Source organism: Pan paniscus, chromosome 7, assembly GCF_029289425.2.
Source record: "Pan paniscus chromosome 7, NHGRI_mPanPan1-v2.0_pri, whole genome shotgun sequence".
Taxonomy (NCBI): Eukaryota; Metazoa; Chordata; class Mammalia; order Primates; family Hominidae; genus Pan; species Pan paniscus.
The window spans coordinates 87407336-87419382 of NC_073256.2; the positions used below are offsets into that span (position 1 = coordinate 87407336).

At 41.1% G+C, this 12047-nt stretch overlaps 1 long non-coding RNA gene across 1 annotated transcript in view; it reads left to right on the forward strand.

Moving 5' to 3' along the window:
- The first annotated feature begins 267 nt into the window (after positions 1–267).
- LOC106635038 (uncharacterized) overlaps positions 268–12047 on the forward strand; it is a 28832-nt gene continuing 17052 nt past the window's right edge. Inside the window, exon 1 of the long non-coding RNA XR_001338394.4 lies at positions 268–869. This is a non-coding gene — a long non-coding RNA (uncharacterized LOC106635038). The remainder of the gene's footprint in view (positions 870–12047) is intronic.

Consider the following 12047-nt stretch of genomic DNA (forward strand, 5'->3'; position numbering starts at 1 on the left):
ACTATTTTTCCTAAAGAAATTACAGAGCTTAAGTCCTTTTCGTGTCTCATATGCAACCTTCATGTTCCTTCCCCAAAGACAAACACTGTGCTGAGTTTGAGATGTATTCCTTACATCATTGTTTTTCACCAATTTATGTTAATGCACATACCCCAAAACAATGTACGTTATTGTCTTTGTATTACGTTCATATCAATTATATCATGATTTCTGCAACTTACTTTTTTTACTCAATATGGTATATTTTTGAGATGGATCCATGGTGATACATATTGTCAGGCCTCTGAGCCCAAGCCAAGCCATCGCATCCCCTGTGACTTGCACGTATACGCCCAGATGGCCTGAAGTGACTGAAGAATCACAAAAGAAGTGAATATGCCCTGCCCCACCTTAACTGATGACATTCCACCACAAAAGAAGTGTAAATGGCCGGTCCTTGCCTTAAGTGATGACATTACCCTGTGAAAGTCCTTTTCCTAGCTCATCCCGGCTCAAAAAGCACCCCACTGTGCACCTTGCGACCCCCACTGCTGCCCGCCAGAGAACAAACCCCCTTTGACTGTAATTTTCCTTTACCTACCCAAATCCTATAAAACGGCTCCACCCCTATCTCCCTTCACTGACTCTTTTCAGACTCAGCCCGTCTGCACCCAGGTGAAATAAACAGCCATGTTGCTCACACAAAGCCTGTTTGGTGGTCTCTTCACACGGACGCACATGAAATTTGGTGCTGTGACTCAGATCGGGGGACCTCCCTTGGGAGATCAATCCCCTGTACTCCTGTTCTTTGCTCCATGACAAAGATCCACCTATGACCTCAGGTCCTCAGACCGACCAGCCCAAGGAACATCTCACCAATTTTAAATCAGGTAAGCGGCCTCTTCTTACTCTCTTCTCCAACCTCTCTCACTGTCCCTCAACCACTTTCTCCTTTCCACTCTTCAATCTCTCCCTTCTCTTAATTTCAATTCCTTTCATTTTCTGGGAGAGACAAAGGAGACACGTTTTATCCATGGACCCAAAACTCCGGCGCCAGTGATGGACTGGGAAGGCAGCCTTCCCTTGGTGTTTAATCATTGCAGGGACACCTCTCTGATTATACACCCACGTTTCAAGGGTGTCAGACCATGCAGGGACACCTGCCTTGGTCCTTCACCCTTAGCGGCAAGTCCCACTTTCCTGGGGAAGGGGCAAGTACCCCAACCCCTTCTCTCCTTGTCTCTACCCCTTCTCTGCTTTTCTGGGAGAGGGGCAAGTACCCCTCAACCCCTTCTGCTTCACCCTTAGCGGCAAGTCCTGCTTTTCTACAGGGCAAGAACCCCCAATCCCTTATTTCCATGCCCCAACCTCTTATCTCTGTGCCCCAATCCCTTATTTCTGCACCCTGACCTCTTATCTCTGTGTCCCAATCCCTTATTTCCGCACCCAGACCTCATATCTCTGCACCCCAATCCCTTATTTCCGTGGCCCAACCTCTTATATCTCTGTGCCCCAATCCCTTATTTCCACACCCTGACCTCTTATCTCTGCCCCCCAACCCCTTTTCCCACTTTTCTGGAAGGTAAGAACCCCCGACTCCATTTCTCTACTCTCTCTTTTCTCTAGGCTTACTTCCTTCACTATGGGCAACCTTCCACCCTCCATTCCTCCTTCTACTCCCTTGGCCTGTGTTCTCAAAAACTTAAAACCTCTTCAACTCACACCTGACCTAAAACCTAAATGCCTTATTTTCTTCTGCAATGCCGCTTGACCCCAATACAAACTCGACAGTAGTTCCAAATAGCTAGAAAATGGCACTTTGAATTTTTCCATCCTGCAAAATCTAAATAATTCTTGTCGTAAAATAGGCAAATGGTCTGAGGTGCCTGATGTCCAGGCATTCTTTTACATATCAGTCCCTTCCTAGTCTCTACCCAGTGCAACTCATCCCAAATCTTCCTTCTTTCCCTCCCGCCTGTCCCCTCAGTCCCAACCCCAAGCGTCGCTGAGTCTTTCTAATCTTCCTTTTCTACAGACCCATCTGACCTCTCCCTTCCTCCCCAGGCTGCTCCTCGCCAGGCCGAGCTAGGTCCCAATTCTTCCTCAGCCTCTGCTCCTCCACCCTATAATCTTTTTATTACCTCCCCTCTTCACACCTGGTCCGGCTTACAGTTTCGTTCCATGACTAGCCCTCCCCCACCTGCCCAGCAATTTACTCTTAAAAAGGTGGCTGGAACCAAAGGCATAGTCAAGGTTAATGCTCCTTTTTCTTTATCCCAAATCAGAAGTGTTTAGGCTCTTTTTCATCAAATATAAAAATCCAGCCCAGTTCATGGCTTACTTGGCAGCAACCCTGAGACGCTTTACAGCCCTAGACCCTAAAAGGTCAAAAGGCTGTCTTATTCTCAATATACATTTTACTACCCAATCTGCTCCCGACATTAAATAAAACTCCAAAAATTGGAATCTGGCCCTCAAACCCCACAACAGGACTTAATTAACCTCACCTTCAAGGTGTACAATAACAGAAAAAAGTTGCAATTCCTTGCCTCCACTGTGAGACAAACCCCAGCCACATCTCCAGCACACAAGAACTTCCAAACGCCTGAACCACAGCAGCCAGGAGTTCCTCCAGAACCTCCTCCCCCAGGAGCTTGCTACACGTGCTGGAAATCTGGCCACTGGGCCAAGGAATGCCCGCAGCCTGGGATTCCTCCTAAGCCACGTCCCATCTGTGTGGGACCCCACACAGAAAATCGGACTGTTCAACTCACCTGGCAGCCACTCCCAGAGCCCCTGGAACTCTGGCCCAAGGCTCTCTGACTCCTTCCCAGATCTTCTCGGCTTAGTGGCTGAAGACTGACACTGCCCGATTGCCTCAGAAGCCCCCTAGACCATCACGGATGCCGAGCTTCAGGTAACTCTCACAGTGGAAGGTAAGCCCGTCCCCTTCTTAATCAATATGGAGGCTACCCACTCCACATTACCTTCTTTTCAAGGGCCTGTTTCCCTTGCCTCCATAACTGTTGTGGGTATTGACAGCCAGGCTTCTAAACCTCTTAAAACTCCCCAACTCTGGTGCCAACTTAGACAATACTCTTTTAAGCACTCCTTTTTAGTTATCCCCACCTGCCCAGTTCCCTTATTAGGCTGAGACACTTTAACTAAATTATCTGCTTCCCTGACTATTCCTGGACCACAGCTATATCTCATTGCCGCCCTTCTTCCCAATCCAAAGCCTCCTTTGCGTCCTCCTCTTGTATCCCCCACCCTTAACCCACAAGTATAAGATACTTCTACTCCCTCCTTGGCGACCGATCATGCACCCCTTATCATCTCATTAAAACCTAATCACCCTTACCCCACTCAACGCCAATATCCCATGCCACAGCACGCTTTAAAAAGATTAAAGCCTGTTATCACTCACCTGCTACAGCATGGCCTTTTAAAACCTATAAACTTTCCTTACAGTTCCCCCATTTTACCTGTCCTAAAACCAGACAAGCCTTACAATTTAGTTCAGGATCTGTGCCTTATCAACCAAATTGTTTTGCCTACCACCCCATGGTGCCAAACCCATATACTCTCCTATCCTCAATACCTGCCTCTACAACCCATTATTCCGTTCTAGATCTCAAACATGCTTTCTTTACTATTCCTTTGCACCCTTAATCCCAGCCTCTCTTCGCTTTCACTTGGACTGACCCTGACACCCATCAAGCTCAGCAAATTACCTAGGCTGTACTGCCGCAAAGCTTCACAGACAGCCCCCATTACTTCAATCAAGCCCAAATTTCTTCCTCATCTGTTACCTATCTCGGCATAATTCTCATAAAAACACACATGCTCTCCCTGCCAATTGTGTCTGACTGATCTCTCAAACCTAAGCACCTTCTACAAAACAACAACTCCTTTCCTTCATAGGCATGGTTAGCGCGGTCAGAATTCTTACACAAGAGCCAGGACAACACCCTGTAGCCTTTCTGTCCAAACAACTTGACCTTACTGTTTTAGCCTAGCCCTCATGTCTGCGTGCAGCGGCTGCCACTGCTTTAATACTTTTAGAGGCCCTCAAAATCACAAACTGTGCTCAACTCACTCTCTACAGTTCTCATAACTTCCAAAATCTATTTTCTTCCTCATACCTGATGCATATACTTTCTGCTTCCCGGCTCCTTCAGCTATACTCACTCTTTGTTGAGTCTCCCACAGTTACCGTTGTTCCTGGCCCAGACTTCAATCCGGCCTCCCACATTATTCCTGATACCACACCTGACCCCCATGACTCTATCTCTCTGATCCACCTGACATTCACCCCATTTCCCCAGATTTCCTTCTTTCCTGTGACTCACCCTGATCACGCTTGATTTATTGATGGCGGTTCCACCAGGCCTAATTGCCACACACCAGCAAAGTCAGGTTATGCTATAGTACAAGCAACTAGCCCGCCTCTTAGAACCTCTCATTTCCTTTCCATCTTGGAAATCTATCCTCAAGGAAATAACTTCTCAGCGTTCCATCTGCTATTCTACTACTCCTCAGCGATTATTCAGGCCCCTTCCCTTCCCTACACATCAAGCTCGAGGATTTGCCCGACCCAGGACTGGCAAATTAGCTTTACTCAACATGCCCTGAGTCAGATAACTAAAATACCTCTTAGTCTGGGTAGACACTTTCACTGGATAGGTACAGGCCTTTCCTACAGGGTCTGAGAAGGCCACCGCAGTCATTTCTTCCGTTCTGTCAGACATAATTCCTCAGTTTAGCCTTCCCACCTCTATACAGTCTGATAACAGATGAACCTTTATTAGTCAAATCAGCCAAGCAGTTTTTCAGGCTCTTAGTATTCAGTGAAACCTTTATATCCCTTATGGTCCTCCATCTTCAAGAAAAGTAGAATGGACTAAAGGTCTTTTAAAAACACACCTCACCAAGCTCAGCCACCAACTTAAAAAGGACTGGACAATACTTTTACCACTTTCCCTTCTCAGAATTCAGGCCTGTCCTCAGAATGCTACAGGGTACAGCCCATTTAAGCTCCTGTATAGACGCTCCTTTTTATTAGGCCCCAGTCTCATTCGACACCAGACCAACTTAGACTGTGCCCCCCAAAAAAGTTGTCATCCCTACTATCTTCTGTCTAGTCATACTGCTATTCACCGTTCTCAACTACTCACACATGTCCTGCTCTTGTTTACACTGCCAGTTTACACTGTTTTTCCAAGCCATCACATCTGATATCTCCTGGTACTATCCCCAAACTGCCACTCTTAACTCTTGAAGTAAATAAATAATCTTTGCTGGCAGTACTATGCTGAATCTCCTTAGGCACTCTCTAATCAGATATCCTGAGTCATCCCAATTCTTAGACCTTTTATACCTGTTTTTCTCCTTCTGTTATTCCATTTAGTTTCTCAATTCATCCAAAACCGTATCCAGGCCATCACCAATCACTCTGTACAACAAATGTTTCTTCTAACATCCCCACAATATCACCCCTTACCACAAGACCTCCCTTCAGCTTAATCTCTCCCACTCTAGGTTCCCACACCACCCCTAATCCCGCTTGAAGCAGCCCTGAGAAACATCGCCCATTCTCTCTCCATACCACCCCCCAAAAATTTTCGCTGGCCCAACACTTCAACACTATTTTGTTTTATTTTTCTTATTAATATAAGAAGTCGGGAATGTCAGGCCTCTGAGCCCAAGCCAAGCCATCGCATCCCCTGTGACTTGCATGTATACGCCCAGATGGCCTGAAGTAACTGAAGAATCACAAAAGAAGTGAATATGTCCTGCCCCACCTTAACTGATGTCATTCCACCACAAAAGAAGTGTAAATGGCTGGTCCTTGCCTTAAGTGATGACATTACCTTGTGAAAGTCCTTTTCCTAGCTCATCCTGGCTCAAAAAGCACCCCCACTGAGCACCTTGCGACCCCCACTCCTGCCCACCAGAGAACAAACCCCCTTTGACTGTAATTTTCCTTTACAAATCCTATTAAATGGCCCCACCCCTATCTCCCTTCACTGACTCTCTTTTCGGACTCAGCCCGCCTGCACCCAGGTGAAATAAACAGCCATGTTGCTCACACAAAGCCTGTTTGGTGGTCTCTTCACACGGACACGAATGAAACATATATCTAGTTTATTTCTTTCACCTATCATTCACCTGAATTTCTTTAAAAAATTTTAACCCTTTGTTAACCATATTTAGACTGTTTCTCTTTTTATTTGTAAGATATAAATTTTATAAGAGGTTTGTTTCAAGGGGATTCTTTGTTTATAGAGCATCAACAATGTTCAACACACATCTTTCAGTCACCGTATTGTTTAGTAATATGTTTTTTGCTATTCCAAATGGGATTTTATTCCTATTACTTTTCATCATGAAATTAACATCATATGGAATGGGGTCCCCAACCCCCTGGCCGCAGACAGGTACTGGTCTGTGGCCTGTTAGGAACTGGGCTGCACAGCAGGAGGTTAGCAGTGGGTGAGCATTACTGCCTGATTGGGTGAGCAAGCTTTACTGCCTGAGCTCCGCCTCCTGTCAGATCAGTGGAGGCATTAGTTTCTCATAGGAGTGTGAACACTTCTGTTAACTGCACACGCAAGGGATCTAGGTTGTGTGCTCCTTGTGAGAAACTAATGCCTGAGGTGGAACAGTTTCATCCCCAAACCACCCCTACCCAACCTCTCTGTTGAAAAATTGTCTTCCATGAAACCAGTCCTTGGTGCCAAAAAGGTTGAGGACCACTGGTATAATATTACAGAGGGATAAAAGTCTAGTATACTCCTACTACCTAGATAAAAATTTTGCATTATTAATTAAACATATTTGCTTTTGATTTCTTTAAAGGAAATAGTAATTGAACCCTGTTTTCATCTCTCCCTAAATCCATCTTCTCCCTTCTACTCAAATCATGGTTACCACTCACTCACATTTTCATAATTGTACTTTATATATATGCATTTGCCAACCCTGTATATTATTATTTTATTTAAAATTTTACCTAAATAATTTAATTCTTTCTACATTTTGCTTTTAATTTCACTCATCCTTATGGTTTGTTGTATAGATATAAGTATAGATATCTTATATCTCCTTGGTTAGAAGACACTAGTATAGATATAGATTGCTCTGTATCATTTTATAAATGTTTTCCAATTTATTTACTCCTTGCCTTATTGATAGACATTGATTTATTCTCAAATTGTCATTGCTACCTTATTGCAAAGAAAATCCTTGTATAAGTCCCCTTGTACATGTTCAACAATCTCTTGATGCTGCATACCAAGAAGTGGAATTTCTGAATCCTTGAGTGTCAACATTTTTACCTTTACTTGATTTTGCCAACTTACAGTTGTACTATACTGTGTTCTTACTAACTTTATAGAAGAATGTTCATTTCACAACATACTTACATAGTGTCCATACAGTGTATAGTGTGTGTGTATATAGTGTGTATGTATATATATACAGGATAAACATACATAGTATATATATTTGGGCATTTAACCCAAAATGTAATAATCCTAATTTTTTTATTCTTTTCTTTTTTGCCCTTATCTTTTAGCTTGTCTCTTAAAAATATATATATATGTATATTACTACATTTTTGAAAAATTCCATCTGTGACTCCATTGTCTTTTATCAAACAAATGTAACTTGTCTACTTTCACTGGGATTGTTAATATATTTGGATTTGTTTCTGCAATCTCATTTGTGCTTTCTATTTATATACCTTTATTGACCTTTTCTTTTGTTTCTATTTCCTGCCTTCCATTGAATTATTTAAATAGTCATGATTCCCTTTTATTCCTCACTATTGGTTTCAATATTTTTGTTATCCTAATGGATATAACATTATTTTTCTGCAGTCAATACTTAGATTTACACATTTCTTTGCTCGCTATTAGGTCTTGCACTTGGGTTCATTTTCTTTTTGCTAAAATCATCCTTTAAAAATTATTTCCTTGAGGGCTTATGTATAACAGACTTTTGCACCTGAACTATGGTTTAGTTATATATAATTCCATTTTAGGTTGCCAGAACACTACCAATATTATTATTATGCATGTGTATGTCATTTGCCTTTTCTCTTTAGCAGCCTTTAAGATTTTTCTCTTTATCCTTAAGATTCTGCATTTTCAATATATTATGTCTGGTTGTAAGTTTTTATTCTTTATTCTGTTATCCAACTAGTTTACCCTTTCAATCTAAGGGCTTCTACCCTGATTCAGTTCTGACAAATTCTTAGACATTTATCTCATTGAATATTACCTTAGTCTCATTCTACCTATGCTCTGCATGGTTTAGGATTTCTTCCATTCTTTGTTCACAAATTTTCTCTTCAATCCTGTCACACTAACAGGTTTGGACTAGCAGCCAGAAATAGATAGGGGAGTTGATGAGATTGGTCCTCAAGTGCAGGCAGGGGAAATAGAAAATTAAAGTCTTGATTAGATGTTTCCTGTGTTTTCCTAGTGGAAAGCCTTAGAGTGTTCTACAGGAAAGAGACATATTTCCATTACTACTACTAGGGCTGTGGCTTTCACCACAAATTGCAGATGAGACTTCAATATCTCCTGTACAATATATTCCTTCTCTATGTGGTGGATTCCCTAGTCAGGGAATATGTGGTCTAATAAGGAGGGCAGGCTAAGTTTCCATTAGACATATAGAACAGATGCAAATAGAAGAGAGGGTAAATTGGCTTGGAGGGTTGTTAGCGTGATCACTTCTGCCAACTTGAAAGTCTCTAAGTGTTACACTTTCAGCTTCCACCACCAGCACATTCTATGTATGTTCTAGAATAGCCGTATGGCATCTCCCTCTCAAATATTTTTTCTTGCCATCATAAGTTGCTCATTATTCTGGTCCCTAATACACTGGATGGTATCCTTGAAATCTGATTGGAGTTCTGTAGTTGGCTTACCCACTGACTTCAATCCAGGATATCAGCGTTGTAAAGGAATCAAGTAAATAGTGAAAGTAGAAACAATAATGGCAATGGTATAGTGTGTTCCATGCGGAGGAATAAAGCATGTTGATATACCAAAACTCTAGGGTTATACTTACTTGGCTGTTGGTACAATATGTAGCAACATCAAAGTAATTTAAGAGCCTGCTGTTTTTCGCTGACACTCTGTGGATGATGGTGTTATATAGATGATTGTAGAGTTGAAAAGATTTCTATTTGAGTTCTTAATCTTGGAGAATAATTGAAAGCTGTGACTAAGTACACAGTGTGAGTCAAAAATTATATTAATAAGTAGGCTGGCAGTTACTTGTAAAAAGAGGGACCCAGTGCAAGGGATGAAGCCTGCCCTTTTGGACAATTTATCTGCCATCACCAGGCTGGTATTTTATCAGTTTGAAAAGATAAGTAAAATATACAAATCAAGGGTATGATGTTTCAAGGGTATTTGAGATAGAAAGAAAATACAGTATTTTTTTTGGAGGATGCTGAAAATCGTCTCAGGTAGTTGCAGAACAACAAAAAAAATTACTCTACAAGACTACTAGAGGTCCCTGGGCCCCTACTCAATTTCTTGAATGGGCCATAGTAGCAAGCTGGAGTGGTCCCGTTGTATAGTGCAAAATGTGGACACAGGTAATTCCACCTGAAATGTACCTCTCCAACACTTTCCTCAATCTGAATGGAACACACGTTCTCTACCTATTGCCTAAGGATGAGTGGGATTCATCCTTTTGGACTCATCTAAAATGTACTTTTCTCAAGGAAGCAGTCTCTGACACTGTTCCTCCTGCTCCCTGTCAACCCAGAATGTGAAGCTGTCTTCCTATGTGAACTTCCAATATCCCTTACTTCTGTTGCCTTTGAAATGTTTATTATCTTTGTGGTTAATTTGTTTAATTTCTAACTTTTCTACTAGATTGTAAGCTCCAAGAAGGCAAGGACAGTGTTACAATGCTGTTGTTTTTTGATTTTTTAATAATAGACATTCTTACTGATGTGACATGGTGTCTCATTGTGGTTTGGATTTGCATTTCTCTGATAATTAGTGATGCTGGGCATTTTTTTCATATGTTTGTTGGCTACTTGTACATCTTCTTTTGAAAAGTGTCAGTTCATGTCCTTTTCCCATTTTTTAATGGAGTTGTTTTTTGCTCGTTGACTATTTAAGCTACCTATGGATTCTGGATATTAGATTTTTGTTGGAGGTATACTTTAGTTTGGCAGTTTTTAATAAAGATAACCTACAGCTATTGTGTGACTCAACAATTTTACTCGTAGGTATTTACCCAAGAGAAATGAAAGCAGATGTCTACAAAAGGATTTATACATGAATATCCATGTATATCCAGCATAATTTATAGTAGTAAAAAATTAGAAACAGCCCAGGTATCCATCAGTAGCTGAATGGATCAACAAATGATGATATATTTACACCATGGAATACTAATCAGCAATAAAAAAGCGAACTACCTTTACACACAAACATGGGTGAGTCTCCAAAACATCATGTTGAGCAAAAGAAACCCAAAAAAAACACATTCTGTGGGACTCCGTTTATATAGAAATGGGAACAATGGTTGTCCCCAGGGCAACCTTTATAAGATGATGAAAATGTTCTGTATCTTGATTTGGATGGTAGTTTCCTGGGTACATAATTTGTCAAACTTCATCAACATGTAAATGTAAGATCCGTGCATTTTACTATATTTAAACTATACCTCTTCAAAATTTTTAAAAATAGTAATTTGCAAATAAAGGAGAGATCCACCACCTGTCTGTAATCAACTGAGTTTCTAGGTAGTTTCTAGCTCAATTGTCTGCAGTGGTGGAAACATATTACCCTTAAATTATGGGAAACTTCAAAGGGACAAGGTCCTCTTCAAAGCAAATAATTCTCATTTTCCACTGTGCTAGCTGATCTTTGTGGAGACCACTCTACCAGAAAAAGTATGTATGCTGATGCACTGATGTGGGGACAGAGGTTTCAGCCAGGGCAACTTGGATTGTGGTCAGCCCAGCTAGAAGGAAGCCACTGGACTGTCATAGTGGTCTCCAAGAACAAAACAACTTCCTTCAATCCTTTTAGGGAAAAAGTTCCTTCACCGGTTTTATGTAAAAAGACTACCATGGCAGAAAAATGGTGAATAAACACAGTAGTATACAGGGAAGTCCAGAGTCCATATCCTGGGCAAAGTAGAAACTGCCTGGATTAAGTCCTCCACATAGGGTAGAGAGCAAGAAGAGTTAAAGTGAAATGTTAGCAACAGAGAGTTAGGAAAAAATGGAGATAAGATGTTTTAGGACCCGAAGTAAGAAATTGCCTGGCTCTTAGTGGAATGGTGCTTTAAAAGTCCCCTTACTGCTGAGCTTGTGAATGAGAATAGACCTGTTCAGAAGGCTTTAGGTTGCCTTGGACTTTGGCAGGAAGTCATTTTGACAGAACATCTTCTTTTTTTTAACCTGTGATTATGTCATGCTGCTGTAGCCACGGTCTGTGTTTTGTGCACACTTCAAAGTAATATTTGAAAAGAAAAGAATTATGAACGCTAGAAATCTGGAATTTTCCTTTGAAAAGTAAGCTAAAAGTAATTTAAATTAAAAGACACTGATTAAAATCGCCCTGTTTTAGATTTTAAGACATGCTATTTCTTTCTGATTATTATCTCTCAGTTACTTAATATAAACCACTCCTAGATCAAGAGAATCAGTCAGAAATTTTGTGATAAAACTCAGGAACTATTCATGAACAGCCAAAAACAGCTTCACCGATAGCCTTCTGAAGACATTTAATAAGTCCATCATAATCAGCACATGATCCTCAAGAAATAAGAATAAGAAACAGCTGCTTTGTAGCAAATCCCAACTACAGTAGGGATTAATTCTAAACTCATGTCCCATTTAGTCAGTTTTCATTTGGGACAACAGGGAAAATCCTTACCAGGCTAAGGGCAATTATGTATTTGTCAAAACAGATGAAACATAAATTGTTAATTCTATTTTTCTCTCAGATAAATATTTCTGTGGAACATGGAATCTTTTAATGTTAAAATAATCAGTGAAGAAAGACTCTTGACAGTTCTTT